Source organism: Trachypithecus francoisi, unplaced genomic scaffold, assembly GCF_009764315.1.
Source record: "Trachypithecus francoisi isolate TF-2019V2 unplaced genomic scaffold, Tfra_2.0 Lachesis_group9, whole genome shotgun sequence".
Taxonomy (NCBI): domain Eukaryota; kingdom Metazoa; phylum Chordata; class Mammalia; order Primates; family Cercopithecidae; genus Trachypithecus; species Trachypithecus francoisi.
The window spans coordinates 66265742-66292867 of NW_022681474.1; the positions used below are offsets into that span (position 1 = coordinate 66265742).

At 40.8% G+C, this 27126-nt stretch overlaps 1 long non-coding RNA gene, 1 other non-coding gene and 1 pseudogene across 3 annotated transcripts; 1 reads left to right on the forward strand and 2 right to left on the reverse strand.

Moving 5' to 3' along the window:
* Positions 1–5836: 5836 nt before the first annotated feature.
* On the reverse strand, positions 5837–5918 carry TRNAS-UGA. Its single transcript has one exon. It is a non-coding gene; the product is annotated as a tRNA-Ser (tRNA).
* Positions 5919–6182: 264 nt separating this feature from the next.
* On the forward strand, positions 6183–7578 carry LOC117082676. Its single transcript, XR_004436729.1, has 3 exons — positions 6183–6974; positions 7148–7216; positions 7312–7578. It is a non-coding gene; the product is annotated as an uncharacterized LOC117082676 (long non-coding RNA).
* An 11775-nt stretch (positions 7579–19353) lies between these two features.
* LOC117082677 lies at positions 19354–20614 on the reverse strand (annotated as a pseudogene). The gene has a single exon (XR_004436730.1). The product of XR_004436730.1 is annotated as an aldo-keto reductase family 1 member B10-like (transcript).
* Positions 20615–27126: the final 6512 nt, after the last annotated feature.

Genomic DNA, 27126 nt, shown 5'->3' on the forward strand with positions numbered 1-27126 from the left:
CTACACAACAATGCCTCCATTAATGAAAACTCTGAGGATGAAACTCCTTTGCAATGAACACGTTGAGTTAAAATAGAACAACAGCTTCATAAATCACGCTAAACAGTTCTGCAATATATCAAATGGTTGAGCTGCAATATTCCTGCAGATCTATGCAGTCAGGGCACAAATCTCTTCAGACACAGTTTTGATTCATCCCCAAAGTTGCAGGAAAACACAGTTTACCCTCTGTTTCCCACCCCTGCAGGCGTTCTGAGACCTCTTGCTTTCTGATCCTCACAATCATAAAATTCACTCAACAATATTACTTATTGAAGGCCCATTAAATAGCAGATAAAGGGATTTTGTGGTTTTACACACACACACATGTGCGCACACACACAGAGACATTAAGCAAATATTTCACACTAAAATATCACAAAGCATGATGTGTTGTGAAGAAAAAGAGTAAAATGGTATGAAATTACATACGAAGGAGGACTGGTCAGTTTGATGGGGAGGGAGACATTGGAGCATGTATAGAATTCTTAACGTGGGAAAGAGTTTGGACTCTTCAAGGAACTAAAAGGAAAGAAAGTACATTTGGCTAGAGAATGAAGGGGAGAGGCGCAGTAATTATGCCATGCAGGATCATGGAGAGCTATGGGGTCATGCTAGCGATTCTAGTCTTTATTGTAACAGCACATGGAAATCCCCAGACGAGTTCTCGGGAGGAAGGTTATAAGACCAAATGTACATTTTAAAAGAAACTTTTATTTTATGGAGAACAGAAAGGGAGGAAGAGTGGATTGGAGGAGATAATTAAGAGGCTGAGAAGTAGTTGAGATGAGAGGTAGTGTTGATTTGGCCAGGGTGGTGGTAGTAAGTATGGAACAAAGTGGATTCTCAGCATTTTTAGGGGCAAACTCAATGGCACTTGGGTTGAATAGGAAATGGGTTAAGGAACAGGGAAATATCAGGATCATTCCAAGTGGATGTGTCCTGCTCCATGGCTGGAAATGCCACAAACTGGGATGGATTTGGGACCTGGATTTAGAAGGGAAGGGTAATTGTTTATTCAGTATTCCTACAGATTAACTGATTACAATTTGCAAAAAATTCACTTCAGTCTATTTATGTTTAAGACCTTTGAACACTGATCAGAAAGTTGCAGGATTTAATTTCTATTAAAGGAAGTAGGTAGAAAAACATTTGGGAGAAGGGGACCTTTATATTATACTTATAACTTCCTCTGCCTTTGAAGAGGGCTCTGATTGCCAGGCATGTTGAGGCCAGATCGCAGGGACAAGGCTGAATTGCTGTGTAACATAAAAGAATGAAAAAGTTGGGGTCTTGAAAGAAAATCCTCAAGACAGTGCATCATGTGAGGTTGGGTCAGAAAAAGCTGGCTCGAGGGGATGCACAGGAGGGTTGGTAGTGGATAAGAGAACTCTGGAGAAGAGAAACGTGGAAAGAGGAGTTGAAATGGTTTCCTCTGAGAAGAGGAGTGCACTGCAGAACCTCTTCCACATCCACCCCCACCCCTTCCATGGATTTTCCTTTGCTCACCATGGAGAGAGCTAAACCTCGAGTTGTATGGAGGCCAGTTGGAAAGTGAACATTCTCAAGGAGACAAAGGTGGGAGTGACCCATGGAGGCAGAGGTCTGTACATACTTGCCTCCTGGTTCTGTCTGCCCTTTTAGTGCTAGAAGACAAAGGATGGGAAGAAAAGGTAAGGAAAAAATATGGAAAGGGAAGGAAGGGTACATAGGCTGTTGTCCTCTGATCTCTTTTATATTAAAACTATTTTAGGTGGGGGATACTCAATATTACAAAAACTTATACTAAGGCCAAGATTAGTGACCTTCAAAAGGAGAACAGCATGTTAAGCCCCTCCTTTCTCTCCCACTTTTTTTGGGCATTCTAGGAGTGAAGTATGGATGTGTGCTGACATATATTTATTCATTACTTCATCAAAAATTTGAGTCCCTTTTCTGTCGTATGTAGGGGCACAAAAATGAGACATATTATCCCTTTACACTTTCTAGGGGAGTTTACCATTCAGTGGTAAGAAAGGCAAACAGGCGGAAACAGTCAATGTCAGCCTTGCTATAATAGGAAATGGGAGAATTAAAGGGGCTTCCGGAGGCTGAGCACTATAGCTCAGGCCTGTAATCCCAGCACTTTGGGAGTCTGAGATGGGAGAATCCCTTGAGCCAGGAATTTAAGACCAGCCTGGGCAACATAGTGAGACCCTGTCTCTACAAAAAAATAATAAAAAAGTTAACTAGGCATGGTGGTGTGCACCTGCAGTCCAAACTACTCAGGAGGATGAGGTGGGAGGACCAAATAAGTCCGAGAGGCTGAGGCTGCAGTGAGATGTGATTGCCACTCCAGTCTGGGTGACCAGAGCAAGGCCCTGTCTCAAAAAAAAAAAAAAAAAAAATTGGGTGGCTTTATTTATTTATTTATTTATTTGGCGATGGAGTCTTGCTCTGTCCCCCAGGCTGGAGTGCAATGGCACGATCTGGGCTCATTGCAACCTCCACATCCTGGGTTCAAGCGATTTTCCTGCCTCAGCCTCCCGAGTAGCTGGGACTACAGGTGTGCACCACTATGCCCAGCTCATTTTTGTATTTTTAGTAGAGACAGGGTTTTGCCATGTTTGCCAGACTTGTCTTGAACTCCTGACCTCAGTTGTTCCGCCCACCTTGGCCTCCCAAAGTGCTGGGATTACAGGTGTGAGCCACTGCATTCTGCCTAAAGAGTGGCTTTTGAATCAGCCTGGGAGATTTTGCAGGAAAGCTTTCCCTGAGAAGTGGGACTTGAGAGAATATGAGTTTTCTTAGCAGACAATGATGGGGTGAGAGGGGGTTATATCTAAAACTTTTGGAAGTCAAAAAAAAATTTTTTTTTTTTTTTGAATGGGGCTGATTTAAGCAGAAACTCATAGGAACTTACTGGAAAGATACTGAATAGTTTGTAGAATTGCCAAGAAGGCTGCAAAATCACTTTTGGAAAGTAGAACAGGAGTAAGTTAGGGTAGGCGGAGTTCAAGATCACAGCAGAATGATGCTACAAAATTAGTCTTGTGCAGACCCTATTGTTCTGCTGCTGAACAGCTGTAAACTCCAGTTACAGCTCTGGCTCTGGCAATCCCTGTGGGTGCCATTGTTGCCTCTGCCCACTGCAAGGATGGATTTCTATCCTACCCGCTTTTTGTATTATTAATAACAGCTCTTGATTGAAAGTTGGGCATGTGTACATCTGATTGGCTGAGCTTAGGTCACGTGCTGCCTCCTCAGCTGCAAGGGAGGCTGAGACAGCAAGTATGTGACTTTTTCAGCTTCTATGCTGGGAGTGAGGTTGGGAGTGGATTACAGCCTCACACCTAGATTCAAAAGGAAAGCAAGTCCCTTAAATAAGAAGGGATTTCAAATGCTAGGTAGCCCTCTTCCTCTAGTGAGGGGACAAGGGTGAAGATATTCCAGGTAGTCACATGTGAACATGTTAAAAAGGCCAAAGGCATGAGCCAGCATGCAGCGCTGGGAGGTCTTCCAGTAACTCCAAAGCAGAAGGAGGAGAAGGGTGGGAAGGTCAGAAGGGAAGGCAGGGGACTTGTCTTGAAGGCCCAATGTCTACAAGCTTTGACTTTCCTGTTATAGGACTGTGGCAGATGTAACTGATTTTCACTTAGTACCATCTAATTTTCTTCCTTCCCAGTTTCAATTTGGGGAGCAATATACCCAGCTAAACTTCCCCAAGATTCCTTCTAACTGATGATAGCCATGATACATAGTTTGGGTAAATGAGATATAAAAGAGGGTCTTGTCTATCCCCTTCTTGGTTGAATGCATATGTAAGGTCTGAAGGTATAGCAACCATATTGGGACTATGAGATGAAAAGCTGTATATGCATATTAAAAATGGCAGAGCAGAAAGATGCAAAGAGGCCTGTTTCCTGTTCCATCTGAGAATTTCCTATTCCCAGATTTCTTTGTTCTTTCTTTCTTTTTTAAAAAATAGTGACTAGTGACTATTTATTTGAAAACATTTCTTGAAACCATAAGATGATTTCACAAGAAAAAAGAATTGTCAAATGAAGCTAACTTTACAGCTTGGAGAGAACCATTTAGAAATAAAATTGATCATTAATTTGCCTTTTTGATGGAATGTTTTAATTTATAATTTTAGATATCTCTCCTTCTTGGATTCACTTTTTTTTTGAGATGGAATTTCACTCTTGTTGCCCAGGCTGGAGTGCAGTCACGCGGTATCGGCTCATGGCAACCTCTGCCTCTGGTTCAAGCGATTCCTCTGCCTCAGCCTCCTGAGTAGCTGGGATTACAGGTCCTTGCCCCTAGGCCCAGCTAATTTTCATATTTTTAGTAGAGATGGTGTTTTCACCATGGGGCCAGGCTGGTCTCGAACTCCTGACCTCAGGTGATCCACTCGCCTCGGCCTCCCAAAGTGCTGGAATTTCAGGCATGAGCCACTGCGCCCGGCCAGGATTGCCATTTTAATATAGTGTAACGTATTTTTAAAAATTTTAAATGCAAACAAATAAGTTATACACTATTTCATTCTCTTGGATACAGGAATGGTATTAATCTCCCAGGGTTTTAGAGACAAATCCCTATGAGTTTAAGTCACTAGAATTGGATTTTCTGTTATTTGCAGCTGAATGTAATCCTGACTGATAGGGAAAGGTGACCAGTTAGGAAACTAATGCAGCTGCTTGTAAGTGACTTAAATGGGGGCAGAAAGGGTGGGGATTGAGCAGAGAGGATGGATTGAAAATGTAAATGTGGTGAGTGTGTGTGTTCAGCCAAGTCTCAAATAGGATGGGGCTGTGTGGGTGGAATCCACTTAGGTACCAGAGAAAACTATCCCTAGCCTTGAGATATCAGGTATGTCCATAAGAGGGCCCGGGAGGCATGGGGTGGGAGAGATACGGCGAAAGTGGGTTACAGATAGCAGACAGGGGATGTGTAGGGTCCCAAAGACTAACCTCACAATTTTCTTATTTAAAACATAATACTGGGTCCATGCAGAAATTTTAGAAAACCCAGTTAAGGAAAAAATTATTTAAGAAAACAAAAATCTTCCCAAATCACACCACCCAGGGATAATAATCCCTGCGAACATTTTGGTGTATTTCTTTCCAGCCTCCATTCATTCTCCATCTCTCTCTCTCTTTCTCTCCCATTCTTCCCACATAGATGGGTATATACATGAATTGCTTAACAAAAATGTTATCATAATGCTGTTTTTCGATCTGTCCTAGTTTTTGCATTTGGCAATGCATTGGGAAGGCCCTCCTACATCATTAACATCATTTTAATGCTTACATGCATAGTATTCCATTACGTGGATGTATCTAAGATGCTTTATAAGTAGAACTTTAAAATTGCTTTTATTATCTCCCATTTCATATCACTTTTGGATGTGGTCTGCAAACCGTTGGAAGTGATTCTGGGATGGAAGGGAAGGTGGCATAGCGTTGTTCTTAGTTTTAGTGAGCTGATAGTTTGCTCAGGCTGTGATAGCCCGAAAACTTGCATCAGTATTTATATTCATTTTATTTCTATTTTGCCAACTTGCTCTTCTCATGGAGCACAAGGAGTTAGTTACCTTGCCTTTTCGGGCAGTGGAAGGATTTTCCTCTTGGTGTAAACAGTGCATGTTTGCACTGACATTTATTGACTTTTCTACGGCGTATAAAACCACTCCGTAGGCGCGCCATTTAGCTGGCAGGCATTGAAAATACAAAGAGACGAGTAAAAGTTTTCATTTGAAGGTGTTTATTAAAAAAAAATAATAAAAAAAAATCGAAAAGATAGAAGCACCCGCTTCCGCAGCGAGCAGGGTTCGAACCTGCGCGGGGAGACCCCATTGGATTTCAAGTCCAACGCCTTAACCACTCGGCCATCGCTGCCACGAGGAGACTCGAGAGGCGGAGACACTTTAGTGTAACAAACACTGCGCTCACGCCAGACCCGCGAGCGGGCGGGGCACGCACCCTCTGAGCTCAGCTCGGTGAGAAGCGGCGGGGCTGAGGGCTACGGGTGCGGCAACTACAGGATAGATGCGAAGAAATAATAGAAACCACCCTGAGTAGAGGTACGTTCAGAACTTAGAAACTCTTCCCTTCGCTGTGCTTCGAAAATCGCAACCTTGCCTAGCCTCTGGTCGCTGACCTGGTTTTCGCCCTCCCGCTTCATTAAGTCTACCAGAGGGCCGTGAAACAAAAAGATCTGTTCTGTTACGTGCTGCGGGCCCGCGCTCTCGAAAATTTGGCTTTTTTCTGCGAGAGAAGCGTCTTCCGCCGCGTTTCCCGCCTTGGCCGGGCGTCGCCTTCAGAAGACTTTCTTCGCGCATTGAGGCAGGAAGTGTGAGGAGTCGGGATACTTGCCCGTGGGCTAGTCCCTGGCGGGCTTCTGCCCAAGCAGTCGTCTCCCATTTTTTAATTTTCCAGTGATCCCTTCATTGCCGAGCTCAGCTGGGAGACGTCAGGCCGCAAGTGTGCTCTCGGCTCTCTCAGGAGATGGGTGGCCGGGGACTGGTCTGAGAACCGAGTTCTGCGCATTAGTCTGCATTCAATACCTTTAAGTGCCATTAATGCCTTCTTGTGTTCTGTGTGGCTTCTGCCCTAAGTGCTTTACCAGCGTTATTTCGTTAAAGCCTGGAGAACTGAGGTCTGGTGCTGTCGTCGCCCACCTCAGGCCTGAGGCCCGGGGTTGTGCCGGCAGATTGGCGCGGCTGATTCCAGAGCGCATGCGAAGCCACTAGCTGCGTCACGTGGCGCCACAGAAGCGCCAAGTTCTGTTGCTGGACAATTTGAGAAAAATAACAGAAGGCCTTTCAGTAGCTTAAGTTTCTAGGAGTGTTCATGGAAACTCACTGCCCTTCTCATAATGGTACATTTCACAATAAGGCAGGAAGGCAACTCGACCTTTGGAAGCCTCTGTGTTAAGTGACTCCGCTAGTTAAGGTGTGTAACTTTTCTTGAGACCTTCCATACCATTTCTCGAAACCAAAGTATAGTGTTAAATGTCTACACCCATTTAATTGTGGAAGAGGAGCAGAATATTTGAGAATTGTAAGGATAAATTTTGTCTGATTTGAGATTGCTCTTTCAGGAATTTTATTTTTTTATTTTGGCAGAGCTACAGGAGGGATCCCATTTTCTCTATGAATACTGCATGGGAACAAAATAATTCCCAACATGGCCAGGTATGAATTTTATCATAAACACAAAATTCACTTGCCCTTTTTCTAATAGGTATTGTCCAAGAACTACATTTTTGTTTTTTAAATCTTGTCCTTAGATTGTACCTATGTAGCAGGACGAGCTGCAGACAAAATTCCTCAGACACGGAGTTAAAGAAGGAAAGGCTTTATTCAGCTGGGAGCATCTGGCAAGACTCACTTCTCAAAAACCGAGCTCCCTGAGTGAGCAATTCCTGTCCATCTTAACGGCTTACAACTCTCAGGGGGTCTGCGTGAGAGGGTCATGATGGATTGAGCAAGCAGGGGGTACATGACTGGGGGCTGCATGTGCCAGTAATTAGAACAGAACAGGACAGGGATTTTTCACAGTGCTTTTCTATACAATGTCTATAATCTATAGATAACATAACCGATTAAGTCGGGGTTGATCTTTAACTACCAGGCCCAGTGTGTGGCGCTGGGCTGTCTGCCAGTGGATTTCATTTCTGCCTTTTAGTTTTTACTTCTTTCTTTGGCGGCAGAAATTGGGCATAAGACAATATGAGGGGTAGCCTCCTCCCTTACCTATGCCCTGACATAACCTAGAATTTAACTTTACCTAATTTTACTCATTGTATTTTGATCTTGAAGCCATTTTTATCTTTCCTTCTGTCCAGTTGAATGATGATAATGTTTACTGAAAGCTCCTTTTCCTCCATAACCTTTCCTTCCCATTTAAAGAATCCCTTCAATTGCTTCAAAGCTTGACAGTAATGGAAATTGATTATGGTTAAAATTGCTCAATCAAAATTTTTACTTTGAGAGGGCTTTTTTTATTTTGGGAGGGGAAAGCAAGACTATGGGGAAAAGAATCGATTATAAAGTTATTGTATATTTTGTGAAAACAATTGTGATTAAAATGTCTTTGCAACATTTCAAGTGAAATACCTATATTTAACATTTAACTTTTAGCTTGTTTGAGTTAATGTAGGCTTTTAAAACAGTGAAATAATCTTTTTTGTTTCTGATTTATTATAATGCTAGAATGAGCGAAGAGATCAAAATTGTTGATTCCTCCCACCACCCCCCCGCAAAATGTGAATTTCCAAATCCAAATGAGTTCTTTTGGCTCCAACCTTAAGTCTTTAGCATTGTCATTTAATGCATTGAGCAGCAAGTTAGGAATACAGAAGTAAAATACATATGTTCCTAATTCATGACAATCATATCATAAAACATTGTTTTGCAACCATATACAAATTTCATTTGGTAAAGGTCCACTGGTGATCCTGATGGTCTCCTCCCTGCCACTCCCTGTTTCTGTTTTTCTATGTGGCAGTTTCTATTAAGCTAATTTGGTTGTGGAAGGCAAATATGTTGTGGCTTTCTCAGAAAACCCTTCTTGGTGCCATGTTCAGAGGCAGACAGAATACTGGGAGGAACAGGGGATGTGATTGGGAGCAGTATGGCATTTCTTTTTTCTTTTATAGCAAATCAGAAATTTATTTTAAATTATTTTGATGGTTTTGGGAGCATTTTGTAAAATCATAGAATTTTAATGCTGGAAGAACCATTAAAGCTAGTCCAATCTCTTCATCTACAGGAGGAAACTGTGGCCCATGAATAGCTTGCCCAAGTTCACATAGCTAATTACAGTCATGTGCCTCATAACGACATTTGGGTCAATGGTGGACCACATATACAGCAGCAGTACCATAAAACTTTAATACTGTATTTTCACTGTATCTTTTCCATGTTTAGATAGATATGTTTATATACACAAACACTATTGTGTTACGGTTGCCTACTGAATATGCTGTACAGGTTTGTAGTCTAGGAGCATAGGCTACACCAGTGGTCCCCAACCTTTTTGGCACCAGAGACCAGTTTTGTTGAAGACCGTTTTCCACAGACTGGGGGAGGGAGGATGGTTTTGGGATGTTTTAAGTGTATTACATTTATTGTGTACTTTATTTCTATTATTACTACATTGTAATATATAATGAAATACACAACTCACCATAAAGTAGAATCAGTGGGAGCCCTGAGATTGTTTTCCTACAACTAGACAGTCCCATCTGGGGGTGATGGGAGGCAGTGACAGATCATCAGGCATTAGATTCTCATAAGGAACACACAACCTACATCACAGTAGGTTGTGCACTTTACAGTAGGATTCATGCTCCTATGAGAATCTAATGCTGATCTGACAGGAGGTAGAGCTCAGGTTGTAATGTGAGCAATGGGGAATGGCTGTAAATACAGATGAAGCTTCTCTCTCTCACCCGCTCACCTCCTGCTGTGTGACCTGGTTCCTAACAGGCCACGGATCGGTACCAGTTGGGGACCCTAGGGACTGTATTATATAGACTAAGTGTGTGGTAGTCCATACCATCTAGGTTAGTGTAAGTACACTCTATAATGTTTGCACAATGAGGAAATCATCTAAGGATGGATTTTTCAGAACATATCCTTATCATTAAGCGACACGAGTGTATTGGCAGACAGAGGTATAACTTGTAATATTAGCTTAGTGTTCTCACTCATTTTGTTGCCCTCATGTATTATTTGTTAGTCTCTGGCACAATGGCATATAAATTGAGATGTATAGATGGCAGTAGACAAAGCCTCCAGTAGGGAAGAGTCATGAGTTGAATGTTGAAGGCATATGAGATGTCAGATAATGAATGTGTTGTGATGGGTCATTTTTGTTCTTTATTCCAGAATCTATCCTCCCAACTGGTATTGACACCTCAATTGTACTTAAGGGGCACCACCCCTCCGCCATTGGATGAAATCTTACTTTGTCTGTGAGTCAAGGTATCCCACCCTCCTCTGGCCAAGGAGTGGGCATGTGACTTGTATTTGTTTCCTATTGCTGCATAAGAAAGAACTATAAACTTAATGGCTTAAAACAACACACATTTATTACCTCACAGTTTCTGTAGGTGAGGAGTGTGATTATGTGTTGACTGGGTTCTTTGCTCAGGGTCTTATCAGGTCTCAAGGTGGTGACTGGGGCTGCAATCTCATCTGAGGTTTCGCGTCCTCTTCTAAGATAACTAGTTGTTGGCAGAATTCAGCTCCTGTGGTTGTAAGACTTGCTGCTTGTCAGTAGGGGGACATTTTCAGTTCCTATAGGCTGCCCACTTTGTTCCTTGCCGTGTGGCTGTTTCCACAGCATGGTACTTTGCTTCTTCAAGGTCAGCATGATAATTCCTCTGTAGTCTGCTACAATGGAGTTTTATATAATAGAATGCAATTATGAAAGTGATTATTCTATTATATTCATAAGTCCTGCAGAAGTGAAGGGGATTATTTAGGGAGTGTAATAGCAGGGATGGGAATCTTGGGGACATCTTAGATTTTTGCCTACCACACAATTCAAGCTAGGCCAATGAGACCCCAAATCCTTGTTCTTTCTTTTACACAGTTGTATTATGAAAATTTCACACAAAACACATAGTAACCAACAAGAGGTGATCAAAGTGTGGTAATTTTAACTTAAGCTGCTTTGTGTGCTTTTGCATTTCACTTGAAAGGAATAGGTTTGACAACAACTGCAGAGTTTTAGAGGCTTTGCCACTATTTAGGGTTTCTTTTCTGTAATTTTATATGAATTGGAGAATAACTCTAGGTATATGTTTTGGATACCATATGTGAGAGGACTTAGTACAAATTGGACAAAGAATATTACGAAGTTATTGGCAATAAAACCTTCATTAAGATTTAGTCAGTAAATTAAAGGTATCATGAAAAGTGATGGAAATAATTGCCAAGGAATTGCTGCATTGCAAATGACCGTACTTTTAAAGCTTAAGTAATTAATTGTGGGTTAGATTTTAGTCACTGTGGTACTCATACGTAAATGTTTGAAGAAGATTGAAGATATGTCCTAGTTAGCACTAGGGAAGCTTACTTATAGGATTTTCCTACCTAAGCAGTCTCTTAATGCCATGGCCAATTAAGAAGTAAGAAGAAGCCTGTAATCCCAGCACTTTGGGAGGCCGAGACGGGCGGATCACGAGGTCAGGAGCTCGAGACCATCCTGGCTAACACGGTGAAACCCCGTCTCTACTAAAAAATACAAAAATCTAGCCGGGCGAAGTGGCGGGCGCCTGTAGTCCCAGCTACTCAGGAGGCTGAGGCAGGAGAATGGCGTGAACCTGGGAGGCGGAGCTTGCAGTGAGCTGAGATCCGGCCACTGCACTCCAGCCCGGGAGACAGAGGGAGACTCCGTCTCAAAAAACAAAAAACAAAAAACAAAAAAAAACAAAAAACAAACAAACAAAAAAAAAAACAAAAAACTAGCCGGGCGAGGTGGCAGGCGCCTGTAGTCCCAGCTACTCGGGAGGCTGAGGCAGGAGAATGGCGTAAACCCAGGAGGCGGAGCTTGCAGTGAGCTGAGATCCGGCCACTGCACTCCAGCCTGGGCGACAGAGCGAGACTCCGTCTCAAAAAAAAAAAAAAAAAAAAAAAAAAGTAAGAAGAAGAATCAAGAAGGATGGGGTCTTCTTTATTTAAACGGTGTGATGCCAGTGTAATATTCAACCTCGAATTCTCAAAAAAGTAGTTTTCTTTGACTTTGTGATAGCAGAGATCTGGACTTACCAAAGACATCTTAATCTATTTTTTTTTTTTTTTTTTTTTTGAGACGGAGTCTCGCTCTGTCGCCCAGGCTGGAGTGCAGTGGCCGGATCTCAGCTCACTGCAAGCTCTGCCTCCTGGGTTTACGCCATTCTCTCGCCTCAGCCTCCCGAGTAGCTGGGACTACAGGCGCCCGCCATCTCGCCCGGCTAATTTTTTGTATTTTTTTAGTAGAGACGGGGTTTCACCGTGTTAGCCAGGATGGTCTCGATCTCCTGACCTCGTGATCCGCCCGTCTCGGCCTCCCAAAGTGCTGGGATTACAGGCTTGAGCCACCGCGCCCGGCCCTTAATCTATTTTTTTAAACCAAATCAGATATCGAAGGGCAGAATAAGCTTATTAAGAATGAAATCTTATACCCAGTTATTTATAGAAATGAATTGATTCCCTACAAAACTCTATGGAGAAGCTCTATATATGGGGTTGATGTAGTGGGATTTTTATAAAGGCAACTGAAATGAACAATTTTAAGGATTACATTAAAATACAGCTATGATCAATGTATTGGGATTATAATTGGGGCACAACTAGATCCACAGACCACCAATCTTATAACTTTAAGGAGTTATAATTATAGCACCATTTTATTTCTTTACAAGATACTGTCATCCCTTTTACTAATTCTTATTTTTTGAGGGGGCTACTAAATTATATAGGAAAACCAAGTCTTTTTCCTTGACTGTATTAGTCAGGGTTCTCTAGAGAAACAGGGTCCCTAAGATATATGTGTGTGTGTATATATATATGTGTGTGTGTGTATATGTATATATATATACATATACGCATGAAGGAGATTTATTATAGGAATTGCTTTATGTGGTTAGGGAGGCTGAGAAGTCTCATGATCTGCCATCTGCAAGCTGAAGAACCAGGAAAACTGGTGATATAGTTCAGTTCAGGTCTGAAAGCTCAAAAACCAAAAATCCTGATGTCTGAGGGCAGAAAAAGATGGATGTCTCAGCTCAGTAAGAGAGAGAAAAAATTTGCCCTTCCTCTGCCTTTTTGTTCTATTTAGGCCCTCAGTGGATTGGATACTGCCTGCCTGCATTGGTGAGGGTGATCTTCTTTACTCACTCTACTGATGCAGATGTTTATCTCTTCTGAAGATACCTTCACAAACACACCCATAGATAACATTTTACCAGATATTTGGACATCTGTATTAATCAGGGTTCTCTAGAGGGACAGAACTAATAGGATAGACATGTATATGAAAGGGAGTTTATTAAGGAGAATTGACTCACATGATCAGAAGGTAAAGTCCCACGATAGGCTGTCTGCAGGTTGAGGAGAAAGGAAGCAAGTGGTGGATCACTCTGAGTCCCAAAACCTCAAAAGTAGGGAAGCTGACAGTGCAGTAGCCTTCAGTCTGTGACCAAAGGCCCGAGAGCCCCTGGCAAGCCACTGGTGTGAGTCCAAAAGCTGAAGAACTTTGAGTCTGATGTTCGAGGGCAGGAAGCATCCAACATGGGAGAAAGATGAAGGCCGGGACACTCAGCAAGTCTGCTCTTTCCAACTTCTGCCTGCTTTATTCTAGCTGCATTGGCAGCTGATTAGATGGTGCCCACCCAGATTGAGGCTGGGTCTGCCTCTCCCAGTCCACTGACTCAAATGTTTATCTCCTTTGACATCACCCTCACACACACACCCAGGAACAATACTTTGCATCCTTCAATCCAATCAAGTTGACAGTATTAACCATCACAGCATCCATTAGCCCAGTCAAGTTGATACCTAAAATTAACCATCACATTGACCTTTGAGAGCTCATCTATGCCCATGCCTTTAAATACACAAGCGATATTTGCTAAATATTTATTGTTTAAAGCTGCCATGTTTAGGGATAGTTTGTCATACAGCAATAGATAACTAAGGCATTTAGTTTTTCCTCCTAGAACTAGATACCTTTGCTCCCTTCCATGTTTCTGTCAGATGTTTTCTGGTTACCCAGCAGGCTGGAAAACACTCTTGATTCATTAAAATGCCTAGTACAGTGTTTAATATATAGTAGCTACTCAATATATGATAATTATCTTTTTTTGTTGTGAAAACAATATAATGTTAATAAAAAGTTTGAAAAACAGAAAAAAACTCAACCCACCTAAGTCTTTTAAAAACTATTATTTTAGTCTTTTCCCCTACACTTTTTTTTGTATATTTTTACATAGTTGTAACTGTGTACATGGTAATTTTTCTACTTCTGTTATATTGAGGTAAAATGCACCATTTTAACCATTCAAGTGTATGAATCAGTGGTTTCCATTACATTCATAATATTGTCTTACTGTCACTACTGTATATTCCAGGACATTTTCATCAGCCCAACAGGAAAACTTGTACTCATTAAGCAACCACTCTTCACTCCCCACTTTCCTCAGCCCCTGCAATCACTAATCTGCTTTCTGTCTCTATATTCTGTTTGCCTATTACATTTTATGTAAATAGAATCATACAATATGTGGCTTTTTATGTCGATTTTTTCTCTTAGCATGTTTGCTAGGTTTTTCCATGTTACAGCATGTATTGCTACTTCATTTCTTTATTTTTTAGTGTTTTGAAAATATTGTTACTTGCCTTTTAAAAATTATTTTTATTGATGCATAATGTACGTTGTTTTGAGGTACATATGATAATTTAATACATGATTTGTAAATACTAAATCGTTGTAGTTAGGATATCTATCACCTTAAATATTTGTCTTTTTTATGCTAGAAACATTTGAATTATTCTCTTTTAGCTTTTTTGAAATCTGCAATAGACTACTGTAGACTATAAACACCCTACTGATCTATCTAAAAACTAGGATTTATTTCTTCTATTAAACTATTGAATAGGTATAAATATGTATCTGGTTAATCAATTTCGTTTCATCTCTCTGTTCCCCCCCCCCGGCATCTTGTAGCCACCAGTCTTCTATTTTCATAAGATCCACTGTTTTACCTCCCACATATGAGTGAGAACATGCAATATTTGTCTTTCTGTGCTTGGCTTATTTCAACTAAGGTAATGAACTTCAGTTCCATACATGTTGCTGCAAATGACAGGATTTCATCTTTTTTATGGCTGAATAATATTTATACCACTTTTTCTTTATCCATTCTTCCATTGATGAGCATTTAGATTAATTCCATATTTTGACTATCATGAATAGTGGGTAAATAAACATGGGAGTTCATATATCTTTTTGACATACTGATTCCCTCCCTCTCTCTCTCTCTCTCTCTCTCTCTTTCTCTCTTTCTTTTCTTTTCTTTTCTTTTCTTTTTTTTGAGACAGAGAATCTCTCTTGTTGCCCAGGCTGGAGTGCAATGGCATGATCTTGGCTCACTGCAACCTCTGCCTCCCGGGTTCAAGTGATTCTCCTGAGTCAGCCTCATGAGTAACTGGGATCACAGGTGTGTGCCACCATACCTGGCTAATTTTTGTATTTTTAGTAGAGACGGGGTTTCACCACGTTGGCCAGGCTGATCTCAAACTCCTGACACATCCGCCTCAGCCTCCCAAAGTGCTGGGACTACAGGCATGAGCTGCCATGCCCTGCCAATTTTCTTTCTTTTGGATATATACCCAGTAGTGGAATTGCTGGATCATATGGTAATTCTATTTTTAGTCTTTTGAGGATCCTCCATGCTGTTTTCCATAGTGGCTGTACTAATTTACATTCTTGCCAACTGCATATAATGGTTTCCCTTTCTTTACATCCTTGCCAGCATCAGTTATTGCTTGTCTTTTTTATAAGAACCATTTAAACTGGGGTGAGATGTTATCTCATTGTAGTTTTGATATGCATTTCTCTGATGGTTAGTGACATTGAGCATTTTTTCGTATACTCATTGCTATTTGTATGTTATCATCATCTTTTTTTTTTTTTTTTTTAAAAAAAAGATAAGGTCTCACCCTGTCACCCAGGCTGGAGTGCAGTGGAGTGATCACAGGTCACTGCAGCCTTGAACACTTGGGCTCAAGTGATCCTCTTGCCTCAGCCTCCTAAGTAGCTAGGACTACAGGCATGGGTAATGTAATTTTTTTTTTTTGTAGACGTAGGGTCTTGCTATATTGTCCAGGCTGGTCTCAAATTTCTGTCCTCAGTTGCTCCTCTCACATCAGCCTCCCTAACTGCTGAGATTACAGGCTTGAGACACCATGTCCAGCCATGTATGTATTCTTTTGAGAAATGTCTGTTCAGCTCTTTTGCCCACTTTCTGATCAGATTATTATTATTTTCTTCTCCATTGAGTTGTTTGAGCTCCTTATATACTCTGGTTGTTAATCCTTTGTCAGATGGGTGGTTTGAGGATCTTTCCCCCCATTCTGTGGGTTGTTTTTGCACTTTGTTGATTGTTTCATCTGCTGTACAGAAGACTTTTATCTTGATAAAATCCCAGTTGTCTATTTTTGCTTTGGTTGCCTGTGCTTTTGAGGTCTTACACAGAAAATCTTGCCTAGACCAGTGTCCTGGAGCATTTCCCCAATGTTTTCTTCTATTAATACTAGTTTCATAGTTTCAGGTCTTAGACTTAAGTCTTTTATCCATTTTGACTTGATTTTTGTGTATGGTGAGAGATAGGGGTCTAGTATCATTCCTTCTTTTTTAAAAATTTATTTTAAGTTCTGAGATACATTTGCATGATGTGCAGGTTTGTTACATAGGTAAACGTGTGCCATGGTGGTTTGCTGTACCTAACAACCCATCACCTAGGTATTAAGCCCCAAATGCATTAGCTGTTTATCCTGATGCTCTCCCTCCCTACGCCCCCACAACAGGCTCCAGTGTGTGTTGTTTCCCTCCCTGTGTCCATGTGTTCTCATTATTCAGCTCCCACTTGTAAGTGAGAACGTGTGGTGTTTGGTCTTCTGTCCTGTGTTAGTTTGCTGACAATAATGGCTTCTAGCTCCATCCATGTCCCTGCAAAGGTCATGATCTTGTTCCTTTTTATGGCTGCAGAGCATTCCATGGTGTATATGTACCACATTTTCTTTGTCCAGTCCATCACTGATGGACAATTGGATTGATTCCATGTCTTTGCTATTGTGAATAGTGCTGCAATAAACATATGTGTGCATGTATCTTTATAATAGAATTATTTATATGCCTTTGGGTATATACCCAGTAATGAGATTGCTGGGTTAAATTGTATTTCTGGTTCTAGATCCCTGAGGAATCGCCACACTGTCTTCTGCAATTGTTGAACTAATTTACATTCTCACCAACAGTGTAAAAGCAGTCCTATTCCTCCACAGCCTTGCCAGCATCTGTTGTTTCTTGACTTTTTAATAGTCGCCATTCTGACTCATGAGATGGTATCTCATTGTGGTTTTGATTTGCATTTCTCTAATAATCAGTAATGTTGAGCTTTTTTTCATATGTTTCTTGGCCACATAAATATCTTCTTTTGAGAAGTGTCTGTTCATATCCTTTGCCCATTTTTTGATGGAGTTGCTCATTGTTTTCTTGTAAATTTGTTTAAGTTCCTTGTAGATTCTGGATATTAGACCTTTGTCAGAGGGATAGATTGTGAACATTTTCTCCCATTCCGTAGGTTGTCTGTTCACTGTGATGATAGTTCCTTTTGCTGTGCAGAAGCTCTTTTCGTTTAATTAGGTCCTATTTGTCAAAGTTTGCTTTTGTTGCAATTGCTTTTGATGTTTTGTCATGAAATCTTTGTTTATGTCCTGAATGGTATTGCCTAGATTTTTTTCTAGGGTTTTTGTAGTTTTTGGTTTTACATTTAAGTCTTTAATCCATCTTTAGTTAATTTTTGTATGAATTATAAAGAAGGGTCCAGTTTCAATTTTCTGCATGTGGCTAGCCAGTTTTCCCAGCACCATTTATTAAATAGGGAATCCTTTCCCCATTGCTTGTTTTTATCAGGTTTGTTAAATGTCAGATGGTTGTAGATGTGTGGCCTTATTTCTGAGATCTCTATTCTGTTCCATTGGTCTGTGTGTCTGTTTTGGTACCAATTCCATGCTGTTTTGGTTACTATTGCCTTGTAGTATAGTTTGAAGTTGGGTAACATGATGCCTCCAGCTTTGTTCTCTTTGCTTAGGATTGTCTTGGCTATAAGGGGTCTTTTTTGGTTCCATAAGAATTTTAAAGTAGTTTTTTCTAATTTTGTGAAAAACGGCAATGGTAGTTTAATGGAAATAGCATTTAATCTATAAATTACTTTGGGCAATATGGCCATTTTCACAACAGTGATTCTCCCTATCCATGACCATGGAATGTTTTTCCATTTGTTTGTGTCCTTATTTCCTTGAGCAGTGGTTTGTAGTTCTCCTTGAAGAGGTCCTTTACATCCCTTTTTATCGGTATTCCTAAGTGTTTTATTTGCAGCAGTTGTGAAAGGGAGTTCATTCATGATTTGGCTGTCTGTTTGTCTATTGTTGGTGTATAGGAATGCTTGTGATTTTTGCACATTGATTTTGTATCCTGAGGGTTTGCTGAAGTTGCTTATCAGCTTAAGGAGCTTTTGGACTGAGACAATGGGATTTTCTAAATATAGGATCATGTTGTCTGCAGAGACAGTTTGACTTCCTCTCTTCCTATCTGAATATCCTTTATTTCCTTCTCTTGCCTGTTGCCCTGGCCAGAACTTCCATTCTATGTTGAATAGGAGTGGTGAGAAAGAGAGCAGGCATCCTTGTCTTGTGCCAGATTCCAAGGGGAATGCTTCCAGCGTTTGCCCATTTAGTATGATATTGGCTGTGGGTTTGTCAGAAATGGCTCTGAATATTTTGAGATATGTTCCATCAATACCTAGTTTATTGAGAGTTGTTAACATGAAGGGATGTTGAATTTTATCAAAGGCCTTTTCTGCGTCTGTTGAGATAATTGCGTGGCTTTTGTCTTTAGTTCTGCTTATGTGATGTATTACATTTATTGATTTGTGTATGTTGAACCATGCTTGCATCCCAGGGATAAAGCTGACTTGATCATGGTGGATAACCTTTTTGATGCTGCTAGATTTGGTTTGCCAGTATTTTACTGAGGACTTTTGTGTCAATGTTCATCAGGGATATTGGCCTGAAGTTTTCTTTTTTTGTTATATCTGTGCCAGGTTTTGGTATCAGGATGATGCTGGCCTCATAAAATGAGTGAAAGAAAAGTCCCTCCTTTTCAGTTGTTTGAATTAATTTCAGAAGGAATGGTACCCATTCCTCTTTGTACCTCTGGTAGAATTTGGCTGTAAATCTGTCTGGTCCTGGGTTTTTTTTTTTTTTTTTTTGGTTGGTAGCTATTTATTACTGCCTCAGTTTCAGAACTTGTTATTGGTCTATTCAGGGATTCAAATTCTTCTTAGTTTAGTCTTGAGATGGTGTATGTGTCCAGGAATTTATCAATTTCTTCTAGATTTTCTAGTTTATTTGCATAGAGGTGTTTATAGTATTTTCTGATGGTTGGTTGTATTTCTTTGGGGTCATTGGTGATATCTCCTTTATCATTTTTTATTGTGTCTATTTGATTCTTCTCTCTTTTCCTCTTTATTAGTCTAGCTAGTGGTCTATTTTTTTTACCATCATTATTTTTTATTATTTATCTTTACACCCTCAGTGTTGGCAGAGTTTGTGGTGCTTAACAAACATTTGCTCAGATCAGATACGTGGAAAAAATTGTCATTTGCTTATTCAAGTCATGCTTTTCTGTGATATTCTGATCCTAGTTGAACATGCAGAAAGAAATGTCTAAAACAGCACCTTGATTCTGTCCTACAATAGAACGAAGTTCACTGTGATCTCAGATAAGCTTGGCTAAAATAGGACTTGAGTGGAGATAGTCACACTTCAGCGAAGAAAGAGAATCTCCTGTCTAATCTCACCAGGAGATTCAACCTCAGTATTCTGCATCGAAGGGATAGTCCTCCAAATGAGAGGCCTTCCAGTTTCTGTTGAAGCTGAGTGTGGTTGCCATCTCCTCATCATTCAATTTAAAGTCAAAGACCTGAATGTTCTCAACAATGCATGCTGGTGTCACAGACTTGGGGATCATAATTACACTCCTCTGGATGTGGAAACAGATCAGAACCCAGGCTGCAGTTTTTTGTGCTTTGCAGCAATCTCCTTAATCTTGGGGTTCTCCAGCAGGAAAGGGTCCTCTGGCTTGGCCCAAGATCTGTCCGGAGAGCCTAAGGGGCTGTAGGCCATAATGGTGATGCCCTTGGAGTGGCAGTACTGGATCAGTTTCTCCTGCGTGAGGTATGGGTGACACTCAGCCTGTTAGTCACTGGTTTATATTTCAATCTAGGTTTGTCAGGAGCCTTTCTATCTGGAAGTGGTTGAAATTGGAGACCCCAAAGGCTTTCGCCAGCCCCTCGTCCATCAGCTCCTCCACGGCCTCCCAGGCATCCAAGAACGTTGCTTTTCCACCGATCATGTTACCTTTATCATCTTTTGGGAAAAAGTCATCCCCAGACTTGAATCCCTGTGGCTAGTGAATAAGATAGACATCCAGATAGCTCAGCTTCAGGTCCTTGAGGGTCTTCTCATAGGCCTTCCTCACAAGGGGTCTCTCAAAGAAGGTGGACCACAACTTGTTGATGATGAAGAGGTCCTTCCGCTTCACAGCCTTCTCTTGGATGGCTTCCCCCATCTCATGTTCATTCTGTCAGACATAGGCACAGTCAGTGTGGCGATATCCTGCATCAATGGCCACCTTCACCACTTCTTTCACTTTGCTGAGAGGAGACTTCCAAGTGCCCAGGCCCACAATGGGCATCTCAGCTTTGGTACTGAGCTCCACGAAGGTGGCCATGGTTGGTGCAGAAATGATTCTGAGTGAGTAGGTAGAGGTTTCATGTCTTGCTGTGTCCAGAATTGGTTGCTTCTGGTAGGTTCTTGGTCTCGCTGACTTCAAGAATGAAACTGCGGACCTTGGTGGTGAGTGTTACAGCTCTTAAAGATGATGTGTTCAGAGTCTGTTTCTTCAGATGTGTCCGGAGTTTCTTCCTTCAGGTGGGTTCGTGGTCTCGCTGATTTCAAGAATGAAGCCGTGGACCTTTGAGGTGAGTGTTACAGTGTGGGGGGCTGAAAGAGAGCAGCAGCAAGATTTATTGTGAAGAGTCAAAGAACAAAGCTTCCACAGCGTGGAAGGGGACCCAAGCGGGTTGCTCGTGGTCTATGTATTTTATTAATTTTTATCAAAAAACCAGCTCCTGGATTCATTGGTTTTTTTTTTTTTTGAAGGGTTTTATCATGTCTCTATCTCGTTCATTCCACTCTGATCTTAGTTATTTCTTGTCTTTTGCTAGCTTTTGGATTTGTTTGCTCCTGCCTCTCTATATCTTTTAGTTGTGATGTTAGGGTGTCAAATTGAGATCTTTCTTGCTTTCTGATATGGGCATTTAGTGCTATAAATTTCTCTTTTAGCACTGCTTTAGCTGCATCCCAGAGATTCTGGTACCTTGTCTCTTTTTTCTCATTGGTTTCAAAGAACTCCTTGATTTCTCTCTTAATTTCATTATTTACTGAGCAGTCATTCAGGAGCAGGTTGTTCAATTTCCATGTAGTTGTGTGGTTTTGAGTCACTTTCTTAATCTTGAATTCTAAGTTGATTGCATTGTGGTCTGAGAGACTGTTATGATTTCAGTTCTTTTGCATTTGCTGAGGAGTGTTTTACTTCCAATTATGCAATCAATTTTAGAGTATGTGCCATGTGGCACTGAGAAGAATGTATATTCTATTTCCTTGGGTGGTGAGTTCTGTAGATATCCCTCAGGTCCACTTGATCCAGAGCTGAGTTCAAGTTTTGAATATCCTTGTTAATATTCTGTTTCAATGATCTGTGTAATATTGACAGTGGGGTGTTCACGTCTCCCACTATTATTGTGTGATAGTCTCTTTTTAGGTCTCTAGGAACTTGTTTTATGAATCTGGGTGTTTCTTTATTGGGTGCATATATATGTAGAATTGTTAGTTCTTCTCGTTGAATTAATCCCTTTACCATTATGTACTGCCCTTGTCTTTTTTGATCTTTGTTGGTTTAAAGTCTGTTTTGTCAGAAAGTAGGATTGCAACCCTTGCTTTTGTTTCACTTTCCATTTGCTTGTTAAATATTCCTCCTTCCCTTTATTTTGAGCCTATGTGTGTCTTTGCATGTGAGATAGGTCTCTTGAAGACAGCACACCAATTCATCTTGACTCTATTCAATTTGCCAGCATGTGTGTTTTAATTGGGGCATTTAGTCTATTTACATTTAAGGTTAAATTTGTTATGTGTGAATTTGATCCTGTCATCATGATGCTAGCTGCTTATTTTGCAGACTATTTGATGCAATTTCTTCAAAGTGTCATTGGTTTTTGCACTTCAGCATGTTTTTGCAGTGGTTGGTACTGATTTTTCCTTTCCATATTTAGTACTTTTTTTCAGGAGCTCTTGCAAGATAGGCCTGGCAGTGACAAATTCCCTTAGCATTTGCTCGTTTGAAAAATATTTTATTTCTCCTTTGCTTAGAAACTTAGCTTGGCTGGATATGAAATTCTAGGTTGGAAATTCTTTTCTTTAAGAATGTTGAATATTGGCCCACACTCTCTACTGGCTTGTAGGGTTTCTGCTGAGAGGTCTGCTGTTAGTCTGATGGGATTCCTTTTGTAGGTGACCTGGCCTCTTCTGGGTGCCCTTAACATTTTTTTCTTCATTTTGACCTTGGAGAATCTGATGGTTATGTTTCTTGGGGTGAACTTCTCATGGAGTATCTTCCTGGGGTTCTCTGTATTTCCTGAATTTGAATGTTGGCCTGTTTTGCTAGGTTGGAGAAGTTCTCCTGGATGATATCCTGAAGTGTGTTTTCCAACTTGGTTCCATTCTTTCTGACTCTTTCAGGTACTCCAATCAATCATAGGTTTGATCTTTTTATGTAGTTCCATACTTCTCAGAGGTTTTGTTTGTTCCTTTTCATTCTTTTTTCCCTAATCTTGTCTTCGTACTCTATTTCAGCAAGATAGTCTTCAAGCTCTGGTATTCTTTCTTCCGCTTCATTGATTCAGCTATCGATACTTGTATCACAAAGTTCTCATGCTGTGTTTTTCAGCTCCATCAGGTTATATTGTTCCTATCTAAACTGGTTATTCTAATTAACAGCTCCTGTAACCTTTTATCATGGTTCTTGGTTTCTTTGAATTAGGTTAGAACATGCTCCTTTGGTTCAATGAAGTTTGTTATTACCCACCTTCTGAAGCCTACTTTTGTCAATTCATCCATCTCAGCCTCTGCCCATTTCTGTGCCCTTGCTGGAGAGGTGTTGTGATCATTTGGAGGAGAAGAGGCACTCTGGCTTTTTCAGTTTTCAGCATTTTCTTGTTGATTCTTTCTCATCTTCATGAGTTGTCTAGTTTCAATCTTTGAGGCTGCTGACTTTTAGATGGGTTTTTGTGAACACTTTTTTGTTGATGCTGTTGTTGCTTTCTGTTTGTTTTTCTTTTAACAGGCCCCTCTTCTGTAGGGCTGCTGTGTTTTGCTGGAGTTTCATTTCAGGCCCTATTCACTTGGGTCCCTCTCGCACCTGGAGATGTTAACTAAGGAGGCTGGAGAGCAGCAAAGGTGGGAGCCTGCTCCTTCCTCTGGGATCTCTGTCCTCAAGGGGCACTGACCTGATGCCAAGAGTAATGCTTCGTATAAGGTGTCTGGCAACCCCTGTTGGGGGGCATGGGATCAAGGACCCACTTAGTAAAGCACACTGGCTGCCCCTTGGTGGAGGGGGTGTGCTGTGCTTGGGGGAAACGTCCTCGTCTGGTCTGCTCAGATTCCTCAGAGCTAGCAGGAGGAAAGATGAAGTTTGCTGGTCCATGGAGACCATGGCCACACCACCCACTAGGGGCTCAGGCCCAGGGAGATCACCATTCTGTCCCTAAGGCCCTGGGTAGAGTTGCTGAAGTTCCTGCAGGGAGGTCCTGCCCAGTGAGGAGGGATGTGTCAGGGTCTGGCCTAAAGAGGCAATCTGGCCATGATCTGCCACAGTCGGTGTGCTGCGCTGTGGGGAATACCTCTTGGGTCCAAGCCATACAAAGAAGTTTTCTTTTCTGTGTGTGTCCTTGTCTGGTCCTGGTATCAGGGCAATGCTGGCCTCATGGAATTAGTTTGGAAGTATGCCCTCCTTTCCAGCTTTTTTTTTTTTTTTTTAAAGTTTGAGTATAATTGGTAATTGTTTGGAAATACCTCTTGGGTCCAAGCCATACAAAGTAGTTTTCTTTTCTGTGTGTGTCCTTGTCTGGTCCTGGTATCAGGGTAATGCCGGCCTCATGGAATTAGTTTGGAAGTATGCCCTCCTTTCCAGCTTTTTTTTTTTTTTTTAAAGTTTGAGTATAATTGGTAATTGCTCTTTAAATGGTTCGTAGAATACAGCAGTGAGGCTGTCAGGTCCTGGGCTTTTCTTTGATGGGAAGCTTCTTACTACAGCTTTGATGTCATCACTCATTATTGCTTTACTGAGGTTTTTCTATTTCTTCATGATTGAATCTTTGTAGGTTGTATCTGTCTAGGAATTTATTCATTTCTTGTAGGCTTTCCAATTTGTTGGCATATAGTTGTTCATAATTGTCTCAAATTATTCTTTGTATTTCTGTGGTCTCAGGTGTTATGTCTCTTTTTTCATTTCTGATTTTATTTGGATCTCCCGACTTTAAAAAAATTTAACTTTTATTTTAAGTTCAGAGGTACATGTGCACATTTGTTATATAGGTAGACTTGTATCATGGGAGTTTGTTGTATAGATTATTTCATCACCCAGGTTATTAAGCCTAATACCCGCTATTTTTCCTGATCCTCTCCCTCCTCCCAAACTCCACCTCCTGGTAGGCCTTAGTGTATGTTGTTTTCGTCTATGTGTCCGTGTGTTCTCATCATTTAACTCGCACTTATAAGTGCGCACATGCAGTATTCGGTTTTCTGTTCCCGCGTTAGTTAGCTCCATCCAAGTTCCCGCAAAGGACATAATCTCATTCCTTTTTTCTGGTGGCATAGTATTCCATGGTGTATGTATCACATTTTCTTTTTTCTTTTCTTTCTTTCTTTTTTTTTTTTGAAATGGAGTCCCACTCTGTCACCCAGACTGGAGTGCAGTGGTATGATCTTGGCTCACTGCAACTTCCAACTCCTGGGTTAAAGGGATTCTCTTGCCTCAGCCTCATGAGTAGCTGGGATTACAGGTGCCCACCACCATGCCTGGCTAATTTTTTTTTTTTTTGTATTTTCAGTAGAGATGGGAGTTTTGACATGTTGGCCAGGCTGGTCTCGAATTCCTGACCTTGTGATCCACCCACCTCACCCTCCCAAAGTGCTGGGATTACAGGTGTAAGTCACCACGCCTGGCCTTCACATTTTCTTTATCTATTCTACCACTGTTGGGCATTTAGTCTGATTCCATGTCTTTGTTCTTGTGAATAGTGCTGAGATGAACATATGCGTGCGTGTGTCTTTATAATAGAATGATTTATATTCCTTTGGGTATATATTCAGTAATGGGATTGCTGGGTCAAATGGTATTTCTGTTTTTCAGTCTTTGAGGAATTGCCACACTGTCTTCCACAATGGTTGAACTGATTTACACTCCCAGCAAGAGTGTATAAGTGTTCCTTTTTCTCCACAACCTTGCCAGCACCCATTATTTTTTGACTTTTTAATAATAGCCATTCTGACTGGTATCTGGATGGTATTCTGGATGGTATCTCATTGTGGTTTTGATTTGAATCTCTCTAATGATCAGTGATGCTCAGCCTTTTTCATATGATTGTGGGCCACAAGTATGTCTTCTTTTGAAGTGTTCATGTCCTTTGCTCACATTTTAATGGTTTTTTTTTCTTGTAAATTTAAGTTCCTTATAGATGCTATCTATTAGACCTTTCTCAGTTGCATAGTTTGGAAAAATTTCCTCCCATTCTGTAGGTTGTCTGTTCACTCTGTTGATAGTTTGATTTGCTATGCAGAAGCTCTTAGTTTAATTGGATCCCATTTTTCAAGTTTTGCTTTTGTTGCAATTGCTTTTGGTGTCTTCATCATGAAATCTTTGCCCATTCCTATGTCCAGAGTGGTATTTCCTAGGTTGTCTTCCAGGGTTTTTATAGTTTTGGGTTTTACATTTAGATCTTTAGTTCATCTTGGGTTAATCTTTGTAAATGGTCTAAGGAAGTGGTCCAGTTTCAATCTTCTGCCTATGGCTAGCGAGTTACCCCAGCACCATTTATTGAACAGGGAATCCTTTACCCATTGCTTGCTTTTGTCAGGGTCTTCATTGAATATCAGGTGGTTATAGGTGTGTGGCTTTATTTCTGCACTCTCTATTCTGTTTCCACTGGTCTGCGTATCTGTTTTTGTTCCAGTACCATGCTGTTTTGGTTACTGTAACCCTGTAGCATAGTTGGAAGTCAGGTAGTGTGATGCCTCCAGCTTTGTTGTTTTTGCTCGGGATTGTCTTGGCTATTCAGGCTCTTTTTGAGGCTCCATGACTTTTAAAATAGTTTTTTCTAGTTGTGTGAAGAACTAGAAAAATGGTAGTTTAATAGGAATAACATTGAATCTATGAATTGCTCCGGGCAGTACAGCTATTTGAATAACATTGTTTCTTCCTATCCATGAGCATGAAATGTTTTTCCCTTTGTGTCATCTCTGATTTCTCTGAGCAGCGTTTTGTAGTTCTCCTTGTAGAGATCTTTCACTTTCCTGTTTAGTTGTATTCCTATGTATTTCATTTTTTTTGTGTGTGGCAATTTTTAATGGAATTGCATTCCCAATTTGGCTCTCAGCTTGACTGTTATTGGTGTATAGGAATGTTAGTCATTTTTGCACATTGATTTTGTGTCCTGAGACTTTGCTGAAGTTATTTATCAGCTTACAAAGCTTTTGGGCTGAGACTATGGGTTTCTTAGATAGAAGATCATGTCATCTGCAAACAGATAGTTTGACTTCCTCTCTTCTCATTTGGATGCTTCTTTCTCTTGCCTGATTGTCCTGTCCAGGACTTGCCATACTATGTTGAAATAGGAGTGGTAAGAGAGGACTTCCTTGTCTTGTGCTGGTTTTCAAGGGGAATGCTTCCAGCTTTTGCCCATTCAGTATGATATTGGCTGTGGGTCTGTCATAGATGGCTCTTATTATTTTGAGGTATGTTCCTTCAATACCTAGTTTATTGAGTTTTTAACATGAAGTGTTGAATTTTGTCAAAAGGCTTTTCTGCATCTAGTGAGATAATCATGTGTTTTTTGTCTTTAGTTCTATTTATGTGATGAATCACATTTATTGATTTCTGTATGTTGAACCAACCTTGCATCTCACGGATAAAGCCTCCTTGTTCACGGTGG